The sequence below is a fragment of the Arachis hypogaea genome, chromosome 6 (assembly GCF_003086295.3).
Source record: "Arachis hypogaea cultivar Tifrunner chromosome 6, arahy.Tifrunner.gnm2.J5K5, whole genome shotgun sequence".
NCBI classification, from domain to species: Eukaryota; Viridiplantae; Streptophyta; class Magnoliopsida; order Fabales; family Fabaceae; genus Arachis; species Arachis hypogaea.
In genome coordinates, this window is record NC_092041.1 from 79,980,800 (window position 1) to 79,986,799 (window position 6,000).

A 6,000-nucleotide genomic window follows, 5' to 3' on the forward strand; every position below is an offset into this window, starting at 1 on the left:
TTTCTGGGTTTAGCTGGCTATTACCGAAGGTTTATCAAGGGCTTTTCACAGATAGCCTTGCCAATGACAAAGTTAACCCGCAAAGACACTCTGTTTGTTTGGACTCCTGAGTGCGAGGAGAGCTTTCAGGCATTGAAGAAAAAGTTGACCACTGCACCTGTGTTAGTGTTACCTGAGCCGAACGAGCCATTGGAGGTGTACTGTGATGCCTCATTGAAGGGTCTAGGGTGCGTGCTGATGCAGCATCATAATGTGGTGGTGTATGCCTCACGACAGTTGAGACCTCATGAAGTTAGTTACCCTACGCACGATTTGGAACTCGCTGCAGTTGTGTTTGCCTTGAAGGTGTGGAGGCATTATCTCTATGGGGTTAAATTCCAAGTCTTCTCCGATCACAAGAGTTTGAAATATCTCTTTGATCAGAAAGAGCTTAATATGAGGCAGAGAAGGTGGATGGAATTGTTGAATGATTACGACTTTGAGTTGCATTACCATCCGGGAAAGGCGAACATAGTGGCAGATGTGTTGAGTCGGAAGTCATTATATGCGGCTTGGATGATACTTCAAGAGGAGAAGTTGCTCAAGGGATTTGAGAGTCTAAAAATTGGTACTCGAGAAGTATCCGGAACTTTGTGTTTGAGCCGATTAGAGATCTCAAGTGATTTTAAGTCCGAACTCCTAAAGACTCATCAAAATGATGAAGCGTTATGGAAGGTGTTACCGGCTATTGAGCAAGGAAAACGGTGGAGAGTGTCGGAAGAAAAAGATGGGTTATGGAGATTCAAGGGTAGGATCATTGTGCCGGATGTTGGCACTTTGAGGCAAGATATTTTAAAGGAGGCACACAAAAGCAGATTCTCCATTCACCCGGGAAGTACTAAGAAGTACCATGATTTAAAGGCAATGTTCTGGTGGCCGGGTATGAAGAATGATGTGGCGGAATATGTATCAAAGTGCTTAACTTGTCAAAAGGTAAAGATTGAACATCAAAGGCCTTCCGGGATGTTGCAACCTTTAGAGATTCTGCAATGGAAGTGGGAAAGTATTGCAATGGACTTTGTGTCAGGATTGCCAAGGACTAGGGCTGGTTTTGATGCTATTTGGGTGATTGTGGACCGACTGACGAAGTCAGCTCACTTTTTACCCATTCGGATGACTTACACCCTGAGGAGCTAGCACAGTTATACATAAAGGAGATTGTGAGACTTCATGGTGTACCTGCTACTATAATCTCTGATAGAGATCCTCGTTTCACTTCAAGGTTTTGGGGTGCATTTCAGAAAGCTTTTGGAACCCGATTAAGCTTGAGCACGGCTTACCATCCTCAAACAGATGGTCAATCCAAGAGGACGATCCAAACACTAGAGGATATGTTGAGAGCTTGTGTTTTGGACCAACCGGTGAGTTGGGATCGGTATATGCCATTAGTGGAGTTTGCATACAATAATAGTTATCATGCGAGCATCGGAATGGCTCCGTATGAGGCCTTGTATGGGAGGAAATGTCAATCTCCGCTATGTTGGTATGAAGCTGGAGAGAAAAGCTTGTTGGGGCCGTAAATGATAGCTGAGACTACTGAACAAGTCAAGAAAATCCGTGATAGGATGTTTACGGCGCAGAGTCGTCAAAAGAGTTACGCCGATCAGAGGCGAAAGCCCTTAGAATTTGAGGAAGGAGATCATGTTTTCCTTAAGATTACTCCGACTACAGGAGTAGGTAGGGCGATTAAGGCAAAGAAGTTGAATCCTCGATACATTGGTCCATTTCAGATCCTGGAGAGGATTGGACCGGTGGCGTATCGGATGGCTCTACCACCTTATCTTTCGAATCTGCACGACGTGTTTCACGTGTCGCAGCTTCGGAAGTACACTCCTGATGCTAGCCATGTGTTGGAACTTGAGTCGGTTCAGTTAAGGGAAGATTTGACGCTTCCAGTGGCTCCAGTCAGAATCGATGATACTAGTATCAAACGGTTGCGTGGAAAAGAGGTTTCATTAGTCAAAGTGGCATGGAGTCGAGGCGGTGTTGAGGAACACACTTGGGAACTTGAGTCGGAGATGCGAACGGATTATCCGCATTTATTCTCAGGTAATTGCATTTGAATTTTGTGGGCAAAATTCCCAATTAGGTGGGTAGAATGTAAAACCCGGTTAATTAATGGCTAATTAACCCATAAATGAGAATTTATTCTAGAAAGCCCAAAATGTGATTTTTGTGGCTAAATATGATAGAGGAGATTGAGACGAGAATTTTGGTACCAATTTTATAGAAATCGGACCAAGATTGGACCGAACGGGCCAAATCGGGCCAACCGGACCCAAAGTGGGCCCTTGGCCCAACATAACTAGACCAAAATCCTAGTTTTCAGCATTCTCTCTCCTCACTAAACACACTCACATGCTGAAAATGGAGGCCATGGAGGGAAGAACACTCTCTCAAGTTCTTTCTCTCACTTGATCTTCAAACCACCATAACTTTTGATCTAGAGCTCTGATTGCCGCTCTGTTTGTGGCCACGCGTTCACCGCGGAGAGCTCTACAAAACCTGTACAATCAATCTTGAGGTAAGCCACGTGTTGCTGTTCGAAATTCCAGCCCTTATTTTCGAGTTTCATGGGTGAAATGTTGAGATTTTGGGTTCTTTGATGTTATAGGACCCAACTCTCTTGAAGGAGAAGGTTAATCTTATCTCCTTGGATCTTGGGTGTGGTAAGATTCTCAACCCTAGTGTAATTTGTTGTTCTATGATGTTTGGGTATTGAGATGTTGTGTATGGGTATGATGATTGTGGCTTAGGTTGTGTATGTGTGAATATTGGAGCTTGATTGGTGATATTGAAAAGCTTAAAAAGGGATTTGGTGGTGAAAAATCTGTTCTTGGAGGTGTTGAGGCCTTGAGAGCTTGTGGATAAGTGATTTGGAAGTGCTCCGGTTGAGCTTGGAAAATCGGCTAAGGTATGGTTTCGGTTTCCCGTATCTAATATGTAATGTGGTAGGAAATACTTAGGCTAGAGGCCCTAAGATAGGCATTGAATTGTTGATGTTGTTGAATTGTTGATATATATGATGTGGTCATATATGTGATGATGATTAATGATGCCTTGGTGGTATGATGTATGAGAAATATGCATGTTGTGATATATGCTTGATGATTGGTTATGGTTGAATTGTGGGTTGAACCATGTTGATGGTGAGTATGATATTGATTATGTACAATGATGATTTATTGGAATTGGTGTTGTTGAGAATTGGCATGAGGAAGAGTATATGATATGTCAATATGTTTGAGTTTGAGCCACTTGGGTGAAGTGGGCTAAAATGATGAGATAGTGATTTTGTAAATTGTGGTAATGTGTCAATGTGTGAGTTAAGGAGGCTTGATATTGAATTTGATATATATTGATTGATTTCAAAGAAAAGGGATGAAATTGGCATGTTTTGATTGGTTTTGAAAAGAGTTGAAAATGGCCTGTTTGAAAATGGCACTTTGTGGTTTTTATGAAAATCATGGTTTTTGGGCATAACGGGACATAACTTGGACTACGGATCTTTGTTTTATGCCAAATCTATTTAGAAATGAAATTGGATCCGGGATGTCCATGCCGTTCAAAGAACGGGTGAAAAATGATTTAAATTGAGGAAGTTATGTCCGTTGGAAGATTGGGGTTTAAATCTGTGAATTCTGCAGCCTTTTAACTTAGAAAATTTTTAGCAAAATGACCCCTCGCGCGTAGGCGCACTTGGCGCGTACGCGCCGTTCAAGTGCGCCTACGCGCCGTTCTTCCAGAAAATGCCATCCACGCGTGCGCGTGATGTGCGCGGGCGCGCCGATTGTGCTGCACCCAATGCCCAGCCATTTTCCAGAGAGTTATGCCAGAACTGTGCCAGTGTTGTGCCTGGGGCACGAGAACACCCACGCGTACGCGTGGTTGACGCGTGTGCGTCGATTGGCAAATTTTTAATCCACGCGTTAGCGTGCATGACGCTTGCGCGTCGATGAGTTTTTGAGGCCATCCACGCGTGCGCGTGGAGTGCGCGTACGCGTGGCCCTGTTTTCATCCCAAAGTTGATTTTTGAGTTTTAAAAGCCAAATCTCATACTTCTAAGCCTCTGATCTCACCATTTATGTCTTAAATCATTATGACATGCCTAGCTATTAAAGAGGGGCTAGTGAATGAGGTAACTTGCGAGTGAAGCAAGGAAAAAAGGAAATGAATGATCAATGAGGATCAAAGATGATTATGTGAGATGCGGAGGATGGTGGTGGAAGTGCTTGTTATGCCATGGGCCGAAAGGCTGTAATTGTTAATAAAGCGGCTGGTTATGGATTTAACTGTGAGCCGGGTGGCTGGTTATGGATTTAACCGTGAGCCGGAATGGCTGTGTATGCTAAGAATATTGGCTGGTTCTGGATTGAACCGTGAGCCGGAATAGCTGTGTATGCTATGAATATTGGCTGGTTATGGATTTAACCGTGAGCCGAAATGGCTGTGTATGATATGAATATTGGCTGGTTCTGGACTGAACCGTGAGCCGGATGGCTGATATGGATGTTGATCCATGGATGAGAATTAGTGCACGAAATTGTGATCACTACTTTTCACAACACAAATAATCCCCGGTGATGAAACCAAAAACTTGGTGTTCAATACCATGGCATAAACACAACTTCGCACAACTAACCAGCAAGTGTACTGGGTCGTCCAAGTAATAAACCTTACGCGAGTAAGGGTCGATCCCACAGAGATTGTTGGTATGAAGCAAGCTATGGTCACCTTGTAAATCTCAGTCAGGCAAACTCAAATGGGTATGGTGATAAACACATAAAACATAAAGATAAAGATAGAGATACTTATGTAATTCATTGGTAGGAACTTCAGATAAGCGTATGAAGATGCCTTCCCTTCCGTCTCTCTGCTTTCCTACTGTCTTCATCCAATCCTTCTTACTCCTTTCCATGGCAAGCTTAAGCAAGGGTTTCACCGTTGTCAGTGGCTACCTCCCATCCTCTCAGTGGAAATGTTCAACGCACCCTGTCACGGCACGGCTATCCATTTGTCGGTTCTCAATCAGGTCGGAATAGAATCCAGTGATTCTTTTGCGTCTGTCACTAACGCCCCGCCCTCAGGAGTTTGAAGCACGTCACAGTCATTCAATCATTGAATCCTACTCAGAATACCACAGACAAGGTTAGACCTTCCGGATTCTCTTGAATGCCGCCATCAGTTCTAGCCTATACCATGAAGACTCTGACCTCACGGAATGGCTGGCTCGTTTGTCAGGCGAGCACTCGGTTGTCAGGCGATCAACCATGCATCGTGTATCAGGAATCCAAGAGATATTCACCCAATCGAAGGTAGAACGGAGGTGGTTGTCAGTCACACGTTCATAGGTGAGAATGATGATGAGTGTCACGGATCATCACATTCGTCAAGTTGAAGAACAAGTGATATCTTAGAACAAGAACAAGCGAAATTGAATAGAAGAACAATAGTAATTGCATTAATACTCGAGGTACAGCAGAGCTCCACACCTTAATCTATGGTGTGTAGAAACTCCACCGTTGAAAATACATAAGAACAAGGTCTAGGCATGGCCGAATGGCCAGCCTCCCAATGATCTAAGAACTAGATGTCCAAAGATGATCTAGAGATCTAAAGTGATCAAAAGATTCCAAAGATCCGAAGATGAAAATACAATAGTAAAAGGTCCTATATATAGAGAACTAGTAGCCTAAGGTTTACAAAGATGAGTAAATGACATAAAAATCCACTTCCGGGCCCACTTGGTGTGTGCTTGGGCTGAGCAATGAAGCATTTTCGTGTAGAGACTCTTCTTGGAGTTAAACGCCAGCTTTTATGCCAGTTTGGGCGTTTAACTCCCATTTTGGTGCCAGTTCCGGCGTTTAACGCTGGGATTTCTGATGGTAACTTTGAACGCCGGTTTGGGCCATCAAATCTTCGGCAAAGTATGGACTATCATATATTGCTGGAAAGCCCAGG